General features: G+C 41.6%; 1 protein-coding gene across 4 annotated transcripts in view; it reads right to left on the bottom strand.

Moving 5' to 3' along the window:
• Window positions 1–12,023, bottom strand: part of flvcr2a (FLVCR choline and putative heme transporter 2a) — a 48,686-nt gene that overhangs the window by 28,100 nt on the left and 8,563 nt on the right. For 2 of the 4 annotated variants that reach the window (XM_061895354.1, XM_061895358.1), the window contains exon 1: window positions 2,431–2,546. The exons of 1 other annotated variant lie outside the window; for it this stretch is intronic. The gene's annotated coding sequence lies outside the window, so the exon portion shown is untranslated. Of the gene's footprint in view, window positions 1–2,430; window positions 2,547–12,023 lie in introns of those variants that run through there. One more of the 4 variants, XM_061895355.1, reaches the window with a different exon arrangement.

Genomic DNA, 12,023 nt, shown 5'->3' with positions numbered 1-12,023 from the left:
AGTTTTGCAATGAATATTGAACAAGCAAGGCTTAAATAGGGCAGCACGGTGGAACAGGGGTTAGTGCATCTGCCTCACAATACGAAGGTCCTGAGTAATCCTGGGTTCAATCCCGGGCTCGGGATCTTTCTGTGTGGAATTTGCATGTTCTCCTCGGGTCTGCGCGGGTTCCCTCCGGGTATTTGGGCTTCTTTCCATGGAAAAGGCAGAGCTTATATAACGTAATAGTGCAAAATCAACTTTCACAAAACATCAGTGGTATATTAAATAAAATTTAATTAAAACAATGAGGGCTTCACGGTGGCAGAGGGGTTAGTGCGTCTGCCTCACAATACGAAGGTCCTGCAGTCCTGGGTTCAAATCCAGGCTCGGGATCTTTCTGTGTGGAGTTTGCATGTTCTCCCCGTGAATGCGTGGGTTCCCTCCGGGTACTCCGGCTTCCTCCCACTTCCAAAGACATGCACCTGGGGATAGGTTGATTGGCAACACTAAATTGGCCCTAGTGTGTGAATGTGAGTGTGAATGTTGTCTGTCTATCTGTGTTGGCCCTGCGATGAGGTGGCGACTTGTCCAGGGTGTACCCCGGCTTCCGCCCGATTGTAGCTGAGATAGGCGCCAGCGCCCCCCGCGACCCCAAAAATGGAATAAGCGGTAGAAATGGATGGATGGATGGGATAAAACAATGAATGCCTCTTTTCTATTTGTAGCCTTCTGAGGTAAATATCAACATTAACTTTTTCCACAGGCTAATAAATTCAAAAATAAAATAAAAATTAGGTGGGCGGGATTTGGTATTAGCGGGGGTTGATATTGTAGCGTTCCGGAAGAGTTAGTGCTGCAAGGGCACCTGGGTATTTGTTCTGTTGTGTTTATATTGTGTTACAGTGCGGGTGTTCTCCCGAAATGTGTTGTGTCATTCTTGTTTGGTGTGGGTTGACAGTGTGGCGCATATTTGTAACAATGTTAATGTTTTTTATACGGCCACCCTCAGTGTGACCTGTATGGCTGTTGACCAAGTATGCGTTTGTGAAAACCGCATATATTATGTGACTTGGCCAGCATGCTGTTTATATGGAGGAAAAGAGGACGTGACGTCATGTTGTAGAGGACGCTAAAGGCAGTGCCTTTGAGGCACGCTCCCAATATTGTTGTCCGGGTGGAAATAGGGAGAATGGTTGCCCAGGGAGATTTTCGGGAAGGGCACTAAACTTCGGAAGTCTCCTGGGAAAATCGGGAGGGTTGGCAAGTATGAGTATTAGTGGTGAATGTGGTGTTACCGGCAGGCCAGCTCTAATGTTAAGTTGATATTGCCTCAAGGGCCAAATGAAATTAAACGGCGGGCCAAATTTGGCCCGCGGGCCAGAGTTTGACACTCATGATCTAGATCTTCTGATTGTGAGGCAGCCATGCCATCATGCTGACCTATTGTCTGTATTATAAGAAATATTATTATACATACAGTATATTTCAGTTAATTAAGACACATTATATGTGGGGAAAAGAAGATTCAATATACAATATTATGTCTTATTTTGTCCACAAATGAAGGCTTTACTCCAAGCAGGTGCCAAGTACTTTCTACAGTTGAGTAAATCAAAGTCCATATGGCAGGAAATACCATGTAAAAGTCTGTCTTGTGACCTTTATCAGCCTGTTGTGTGATTTCCTGCCTTATCATCAATAACAAAAACGGATAATGCTTAATTGTTCTGAGAATGAACTTGACTGACTTTAAAAAGCATGCATGACGAACATACCTCAGTTGTGTTACCGTCACATTTCTTTGCATACAGTAGATTGAGGTGACCTTCGAAAAAAGGACTTGATTTGACTGACTTTGAAAGAAGGCAAGGATGTATTTGTGGGTGAACTGGTTAGATAGCAATTATTTTATCAAAATGGACCCTAGTTTAGAAAGTATCTCAATGCTTTATTTTGCAAAAATAAATCATGATGCATTCAAACAGATTAACTGTTTGGATGTACTTTTGTTCTGCTGACGTTGTTCTAGGATAATTAAATAAAGTTTAGCTTCTGCCTACGTGTTGGCCAATGAGTGACAAATAATGTGCCATGCTCACTATTCCCCAAACTAGCTAGCAAAGTCAATAGGTTTAGCTTCAAGTTTGAAGCGTCGTTTCTCGAGAATACTTTTATTTCTCGCTCCTTTTCTAGACATCCGCCGTAACAAGCCAGATAAACGGCACAAGAAGACAAACTATACACGGCACTATTTCGCTAGTCTTAGATGCTTGTTTTACTTCTTTTTCTCCCGCTAGTTCAACAACAACCGGTTCAGCTTTCCCAAAGACATATAAGTGACGACAAATGCTGTTCTGAGCTGTATCAACAACCCAAATCCACTAGAGTCTTAAAAAGTTGAACAAAAACATTCTTAAAGTTTTTTTCAAAGTTTTACAGTTCGCCTACCTGAAACTCCAGTTTGTTTTCAATGACCCTAATAAATACAGTAAATTATTACGCCAACTAGGCACAAGATGGCGACCTTGTGCAAACATGAACACGTCATTTCCCATTTGGACGCCACCTTCAGAAAAATACTTTAATATACTGTGTTCTACCTTGCAATATACTACAACAAAATGTCATTATAATTGTCAAACAAAAACGGCAATTTATAAATTACAATCCTAATCATCTTCAAAGTCATTTAATTTTTGATGGGCGTAAAATATTTAGGTTTCTTTTTTTAATTTACTTTATTGGTTCAAATTTCTCAAAAACTTTCATTTCTAAACAAAAATATCAAGCATGAAATTATTTTTGGATTCATTTTGAACTTTGAAAGGCCTTGAGGTCAAATCATGTCAAAGGTTGCTTTTCCTTAGCCCATTGTAAACTTATTGTTGTTTGTGTAGATCAGGGGTCACCAAACTTTTTGAAACCAAGAGCTACTTCTTGGGTACTGATTAATGCGAAGGGCTACCAGTTTGATACACACTTAAATAAATTGCCAGAAATAGCCAATTTGCTCAATTTACCTTTAATAAATAAATCTATAAATATATTTTAAAAAATGGGTATTTCTGCCTGTCATTCCGTCGTACATTTTTTTCCTTTTACGGAAGTTTTTTTGTAGAGAATAAATGATGAAAAAAACCTAAATTGAATGGTTTAAAAGAGGAAAAAACAGGGGGAAAAAAAATATTTTGAAACATAGTTTATCTTCAATTTCGACTCTTTAAAATTCAAAATTCAACCGAAAAAAGAAGAGAAAAACTAGCTAATTCGAATCTTTTTAAAAATATTTAAAAAATAATTTATGGAACATCATTAGTAATTTTTCCTGATTAAGATTAATTTTATAATCTTGATGAAATGTTTTAAATAGGTTAAAATCCAATCTGCACTTTGTTAGACTATATAAGAAATTGGACTAAGCTATATTTCTAACAAAGACAAATCATTATTTCTTCTAGATTTTTCAGAGCAAAAATTTTAAAATAAATTCAAAAGACTTTGAAATAAGATTAAAATTCGATTATACAGATTTTCCAGATTGGCCAGAATATTTTTATTTTTATTTTAATCATAATAAGTTTGAAGAAATGTTTCACAAATGTTCTTTGTCGAAAAAACAGAAGCTAAAATGAAGAATTAAATTAAAATTTATTTATAATTAATTAAAATAAAAATAAAAAATTTACTTGAACATTGATTTAAATTGTCAGGAAAGAAGACGAAGGAATTTAAAAGGTAAACAGGTATACAAGTATGTGTTTAAAAATCCTAAAATCATTTTTAAGGTTGTATTATTTCTCTAAAAGGGTCTTTCTGAAAGTTATAAGAAGCAAAGTAAAAAAATAAATGAATTTATTTAAACAAGCGAAGACCAAGTCTTTAAAAATATTTTCTTGGATTTTCAAAATCTATTTGAGTTTTGTCTCTCTAAGAATTTAAAATGTCGAGCAAAGCAAGACCAGCTTGCTAGTAAATAAATAAAATAAAATAAAAAAGAGGCAGCTCACTGGTAAGTGCTGCTATTTCAGCTATTTTTAGAACAGGCCAGCGGGCGACTCATCTGGTCCTTACGGGCTACCTGTTGCCCGCGGGCACCGCATTGGTGACCCCTGGTGTAAATGTTAATGACAGCTGTTGTTTAACTTTTCTGTGTTTAAATCTTATTTCCTTTAGGCGGTTTCTTACAGTTCGGTCACAGACAGTGACTCCAATTACAGTGCGTTGAGGACACGGCCGTTCGCATGTCCCTGTCAAATTTGCAGGACACAGAATGTGTCATCAACATGTATTATCACGATATAACGATTGTATTAAAATCTCTATCGTTTGCCAATTGTATATCATTTATATATTGTACATATCATACAACTCTATGGAACTTTTATTATGAACTGTGGAATGTATAAGGACTTTCCCTAAAGTGTTCATTCACAGCTGAATGCAAATAATTGTTTTGGTAAAATCAACATTAGAAATTAAGGGAAACTAAGAGCCTGTCTCACACACACACACTATTAATGATGTTGTAGGACACACCTGGTTTCCCAGAATGCCACTGGAACACGCAGTGGAAACCTGCTGCTGCCCAAACCACAGAGAGCCAAGTCTGGATGGAATTCCAAGGACGTAAACATTACCCACTGAACACACAAACTGTCCGAAGAAGGTGACAGAAAACGGGCTGGGGTGATCCGTGCTAGTTTTGATCCAAGCTCAGATGGAATTGAAAGCTGAGCCCACAATGAGGATTTCCTTGAGGCCTCGGTTGTCCAGCATACAGGTGAAGGAAGGAAAAGAGAGATGTAGGTGAATGAATAAATCATAAATCAAGTGCCGATATCATAAAAGCGATTAAAAATGTTGCCGATGATGCTGTACTGCAGCCACATCATGGCAATGCTCATGGAGTAGATGCAAAAGAGAAAGAGCATGACCCTACGGCGCTTGAACAACTTGGTCTCCATTAGTGGCTTCTCCCAGAGTGAATAGCACTCGCTATTGAATGAAATCCCCGGGACCCTTTTGTCCCCTTTTATAATGGCCATTTTTGATACACTTTAAACTTATTTTATAACGCTTTTTCCATGAAAACCAAATGAATCCAAGCATTTCCCTTTAAAATATGTACAAATCTTATAAAAGGTGTAATTTGACTGCTCAACTACCAAGTACCACCAGAGCATTTTCTACGGCTTGTCCCTCTCGGGGGTCACGGGAGTGGGGAAGAGGGGAGCCTATCTCAGCTGCATACGAGCGGGAGGCGGTGTACACCCTGGACAAGTCAAGTCGTCACCTCATCGCAGGGCCAACACAGATAGACAGACAACATTCACACTCACGTTCACACACGAAGGCCAATTTAGTGTTGCCAATCAACCTATCTCCAAGTGCATTTCTTTGGAGGTGGGAGGAAGCCGGAGTACCCGGAGGGAACCCACGCAGTCACGGGGAGAACATGCCATATATATCATTATTAGACATACATACTGTAGTTGCTTGGAGTCTACCAACAACCTACCCGTATATATATTTACCTTGTTGGTGAGTTGGTTGTGACATAAGAGTTGTGTGGATTTGGTTACAAAAATATTGCACGTGCGTGGACAAACATTGCATAGTTTTTGTTTTTGCCATACACAACTGGGTTATATTTGATGAAAGGGCAATAAAAACAACAAATAAAAAAATAAAAAATTACAGATAGCTTTATAGTTGACCAAGAGATTTAAACGTTGAAAATAAAACAAAATGAATTATACAAACCCTGTTTCCATATGAGTTGGGAAATTGTGTTAGATGTAAATATAAACAGAATACAATGATTTGCAAATCCTTTTCAACCCATATTCAGTTGAATAGACTGCAAAGACAAGATTTTTGATGTTCAAACTCATAAACTTTATTTTTTTTTGCAAATAATAATTAACTTTGAATTTCATGGCTGCAACACGTGTCAAAGTAGTTGGGAAAGGGCATGTTCACCACTGTGTTACATCACCTTTTCTTTGAACAACATTCAATAAACGTTTGGGAACTGAAGAAACTAATTGTTGAAGCTTTGAAAGTGTAATTCTTTCCCATTCTTGTTTTATGTAGAGCATCAGTCGTTCAAGAGTCCGGGGTATCCGCAGTCGTATTTTACGCTTCATAATGCACCACACATTTTCGATGGGAGACAGGTCTGGACTGTAGGCGGCCCAGGAATGTACCCGCACTCTTTTTTTACGAAGCCACGCTGTTGTAACACGTGCTGAATGTGGCTTGGCATTGTCTTGCTCAAATAAGCAGGGGCGTCCATGAAAAAGATGGCACTTAGATGGGAGCATATGTTGTTCCAAAACCTTGGGAAGCTGTGTCGACGCACCGCTGCTGTGGAACCGGAGGATATGAACCTGATATAAAGAGTGAATATAGCAGACAAACATCACAGCCAGCGTGGAGAGGATCCTGAAGGCCGGGGGGTTGGAGTTGAAGCCATGGGTCTTCACTGGGCAAAGTGGGAGGAAGGAGGGCTCTGAAGAGGAAAGTATAATGAAAAAGACTATTATCTTACCAAACCAAATGAGCGATGATGACAACAAGGCACTCGGTCTGGGCTACAGAGTCGAGGAAGACAAGCTCCATGTCAGAATCGGAATCGACTTTTCAAAGAGGAAGCAAAAGATGCGGAAATCAGAGCCATGACATCCAACCCTTTGACAAGAAGAGAACTTCTCAGTCAAGTGTCAGGACTGTACGACCCAGTTGGCCTTGTAACTCCTGCCAAGCAGAAGGGAGCTATTCTGGTACGGAGGGCGTTTCAAGAGGCAAAGGCTGAAAGCCGTCCAGTCAAAGAAACGTGGGACATTGCACTCTCAGATGAACTTAGAGGTGATGCAATCAATCTGTTTGAGGAGTACCATCAACTTAGCAAGATCATGTTCACCAGGGTTCTAACTCCCAAATGCTTCATTATTGAACAACCCTCGGCGATCACAGTCTCTGATGGAAGGGAGCATGCTTATGGAGTGGTGATGTACCTGAGATGGATCACAGACCTGGGTCCCATCATCAGACTGGTTGAATCAAAAGCAAAACTAACACCCTTGGACCACAAAGGTGATGCTGTCAAAGCAGAAATGTGTGGAGCAGTGTTCGCCTCGCGATTCAGGAAATTCTTTGAACTGCACGACCGAATCCAAGTCAGAAAGTGGTTTCACGTTGGTGACAGTCAAACAGTCCTCGGTGCAATACAGCGAGAAAGCTATGGCTATCAAACATTTTTTGCCAACCGGATCGGAGAGATTCAAAGCAGCACAGCAGTACAGGATTGGTTGTGGATCCCTGGGTCACAAAACATTGCAGATGTCATTACCAGAGGAGCAGGCCCTCAAGATCTGGATGAACATTAAGAGTGGCAAAATGGACCCGAGTTCTTGAGTCTGCCAAAAAGTGAGTGGCCAACCAAATCTGCTAAGGAACTAGCAACCACCGCCAGAGAGAGCATCAACAAGTTGCAGAGAAAAGCATTTGCTGCTGTGTTGACAGCAAACGAGAAGTGAGGCAGACACAGGCGGTGCCTCCACGGCTACACACACACACACATATATATATATATATATATATATATATATATATATATATATATATATATATATATATATATATATATATATATATATATACAGTCAAGAAAATAAGTATTTGAACACCCTGCTATTTTGCAAGTTCTCCCACTTAGAAATCATGGAGGGGTCTGAAATTTTCACGGTAGGTGCATGTCCACTGTATGAGAGATAACCTAAAAAGAAAAATCCAGAAATCACAATCTATGATTTTTTAACAATTTATTTGTGTGATAAAGCTGAAAATAAGTATTTGAACACCAACATTATTATTTGGTAGAGTAGCCTTTGTTTGCAATTACAGAGGTCAAACGATTCCTGTAGTTCTTCACCAAGTTTGCACAGACTGCAGGAGGGATTTTGGCCCACTCCTCCACACAGATCTTCTCTATATCAGTCAGGGTTCTGGGCTGTCGCTGAGTAACACAGACTTTCAGCTCCCTCCAAAGATTTTTGATTGGATTTAGGTCTGGAGACTGGCTAGGCCACTCCAGAACCTTAATATGGTTCTTACGAAGCCACTTCTTGGTTTTCCTGGCGGTGTGCTTTGGGTCATTGTCACGTTGGAAGATCCAGCCATGACTCATCTTCAATGATCTGACTGAGGGAAGGAGGTTTTTGGCCAAAATCTCACAATACATGGCTGCAGTCATCCTCTCCTTAATACAGTACAGTCGTCCTGTCCCATGAGCAGAAAAACACCCCCAAAGCATGATGCTACCACCCCAATGCTTCACAGTAGGGATGGTGTTCTTGGGATGGTACACATCAGTCTTCTTCCTCCAAACACGCATAGTAGAATTATGACCAAAAAGGTCAATTTTGGTCTCATCTGTTCACAAAACTTTCTCCCATGACTCCTCTGGATCGTCAAAATGGTCATTGGCAAACTTAAGACGGGTCTTAAAATGTGCTGGTTTAGGCAGGGGAACCTTCAATGCCATGCATGATTTCAAACAAAGACGTCTTGGTGTATTACCAACAGTGACCATGGAAATAGTGGTCCCAGCTCTTTTGAGGTCATTGACCAAGTCCTGCCGTGTAGTCCTGGGCTGATTTCTCACCTTTCTCAGCATCACTGAGACCCCACGAGGTGATATCTTGCATGGGGCTCCACTCTGATTGAGATGTTAAGCTTCCTTATTTTCTAATGATTCCTTCAACAGTGGACCTTTTTTCACCAAGCTGCTTGGCAATTTCTCCAGAGCCCTTTCCATCCTTGAAGAGTTGTACAATTTTGTCTCTGGTGTCTTTGGACAGCTCTTTGCTCTTAGCCATGCTTAATGTTTGGGTCTTACTGATTGTATGGGGTGGACGTGTGTCTGTATACAGCTAACAACCTCACACAGGTGCATCTGATTGAAGATAATACAGTGGAGTGGAGGAGGACTTTTAAACGTCTCTTGGATCTCGGGCAAGATCATGGTGTGGAGCACCTCATGCCACGCAAACTGCCTAATGTGAGCATCTCCTTCGGTCAGCCGTCCCAGAATCATTATTCCTCATGCTGATCTGGCTCAGATACCGGCGTGCTACCACGATCTTGCCGGAGTATTTAGCATAGGACGAGCACAAGCCCTACCTCCTCACAGACCCTATGACTATGTCGAGCTACTCCCCGACTCCAGTCGCTTGTACACCCAGTCACTTCCGGAAAAGGAAGGCATGAAGGATTATATCACGGAGTCTCTAGCCTCTGGCATCATCACACCTTCTAACCCTGGTTTTTTTTTTTGTTGCCAAGAAGGACGGATCTTTAAAGGCCAACTGAAACCCACTACTACCCACCACGCAGTCTGATAGTTTATATATCAATGATGAAATATTAACATTGCAACACATGCCAATACGGGCTTTTTAGTTTACTTAATTGCAATTTTAAATTTCCCGGGACTTCTTTCTTGAAAACGTCGCGTAATGATGACGTGTACGCGTGTAGTCACGGGCTGTTATGAATATGAGCGCTGCACACACACACAGCTAAAAGTCGTCTGCTTTAACGACATAATTACACAGTATTTTGGAGATCTGTGTTGCTGAATCTTTTGCACTTTGTTCAATTAATATCGGAGAAGTCAAAGTAGAACAATGGAGTTGGGAAGCTTTAGCCTTTAGCCACACAAACACACGGTGATTCCTTGTTTAAAATTCACGGAGTTGAAACTTTACTATGGATCAGAGCGGACATGGATCCCGACCACTTGTCAACCAGCAGGTTTCGGTGAGAAAATTGTGGTTAAAAAGTCGCCACTTACCGGATATCAGCTGAGCTTGCGCCTCCCGTACAGCCTTCGTCGACTTCCCCGAGACACTGCGCGTCAACACCCGGCCGTAGACGTACACTTCTGACTATCAGGTACTGTTAAACTCACTAAAACACTAGCAACACAATAGAAAGATAAGGGATTTCCCAGAATGATCCTAGTAAATGTCTCTAAAAACATATGAATCTGTCTCAATGCAACGCGATTGCAATCGCGTTTTTTTTCTTTAATTATTTTTGTTTTTGTTTTTGTTTTTTTTTCTAGTCCGTCGCTATCAATATCCTCAAACACAAATCTTTCATCCTCGCTCAAATTAATGGGGAAATTGTCATTTTCTTGGTCCGAATAGCTGTTTTTGTTGGAGGCTCTCATTAAAATCAATGGGAATATATGAGGAGCCATCAACATGTGACGTCATCGTCTGCGACTTCCAGTAGAGGCAGGGCTTTTCTCCAGTCGCGAAAATTATGGTGGATGTTCTCTACGAAATCCTTTCAGCAAAAATATTGCAATATCGCGAAATGATCAAGTATGACATATAAAATATAAGAAAATCTCATTTCAGTAGGCCTTTAAGACCCTGCATCGACTACAGTCACCTTAACAACATTACGGTCAAGAACAAAAGAACAAATACCCCCTACCTCTGCTAAATTCTTCTTGTGAGCCTTTGGCTCCACCCACAGTCTTCACCAAGCTGGCTCTACGAAACGCCTATCACCTGGTAGGGATTAGGGAGGGCGATGAATGGAAGACAGCGTTCGACACCCATCCATGGAATTACGAGTCCAAGATAATGCCCTTCGGACTCACCAACGCTCCAGCTGTCTTCCAGACTCTCGTAAACGATATTCTCCGGGACATGCTGGACCAGTTTCTTGTGGTCTACTTAGATGATATTTACATTTTTTCTCGCAAACTGGCAGAGTACCGGCACCACATACAATTCGTCCTTCAGCGACTACTGGAGAACCGTCTTTTCGTTAAAGCGGAGAAGTGTAGTTTCCATGCTTCTCGGTGGAATTCTTGGGATTTGTAGTCGAGGGGGCCACATCAGGGCCGAAACCTAAGAAGGTTGAGGCAGTTTTGGAGTGGTCACAACACTACACCAGAACTGAACTAAGGAGGTTCCTAGAATTCGCTGGCTTCTACCGACACTTTATCCTGTACTTCAGTAGGCTACCCGCACCACTTCATTCCCATACATCTACCAATTTTCCCTTTTTATGGACTCATGAGGCCAGTAAAGCAATCTAGGGTGTGAAGAGGAGCTTCATCGCCGCCTCAGTCCCCAGCCACCCAGAATTAGACTGTGCTTTCCTGGTGGAGGTGGATGCATCAGACTCGGGGATAGGGGGTATACTCTCGGTCCGCAAGGCACTGGTGGAATGGAGACATTGGTTTGAAGGAGCCAAATTTTAGTTTCAGATCCTGACAGACCACAGCAACCTTCTCAACATCTGCTCAGCCAGAAGACTGAATAATCATCAGGCAATTTTTCTGTCGATTCGACTATTTACTCTCTTACATACCAGAATCTAAGAACACTAAGGCTGACATGCTATCAAGACAATACATGGAGGAACCTACCTGTCCGACGGTGGCCGAACACAACCTTCTTCCTGTGCGTATTGTGGAAATGGTATCGTGGAAAGTGGAGGATCTCAGCAAGACCGCGCTACGCTCCAATCCAAGACCTGGGGTTGGACCCCCCCAAACAAACTCTTTATCCACCGTGAGCTGCGATCCAGGGTCCTGTATTGGGGGCATTCCAGCCTATTCTCCTGTCATCCAGGGTTTCAACGCACCCACTCATTTTTACAAAAACGTTTCTGTTGGCCATTCGTGGCTAATGACACATGTGAGTTCATCGCTGCTTGTACCACTTGTGCTTGCAGTAAACCCTCACACGGGCCTCCTGCTGCTCTCCTGCACCCTCTACCGATTCCTGACCTCACTTGGTCGCACATTGCCCTGCACTTCTACACGAGATTTCCAGTTTCCAGAGGTAACACGACTGTATTGACTATTGTGGCAGCCCATTTCATAAGATACCTTCCACCTCGGAGACAGCTGACCTCCTCACCCTGCAGCAAGCAGCATGGGATTCCGGAGGACATCGTATCTGACCGGGGCCCTCAGTTTACCTAACAAGTATGGAGAGCTTTCTGCA

This window comes from Nerophis ophidion, linkage group LG03, assembly GCF_033978795.1.
Source record: "Nerophis ophidion isolate RoL-2023_Sa linkage group LG03, RoL_Noph_v1.0, whole genome shotgun sequence".
NCBI lineage: Eukaryota > Metazoa > Chordata > Actinopteri > Syngnathiformes > Syngnathidae > Nerophis > Nerophis ophidion.
This window is presented reverse-complemented; position numbering and strand designations above follow the sequence as displayed.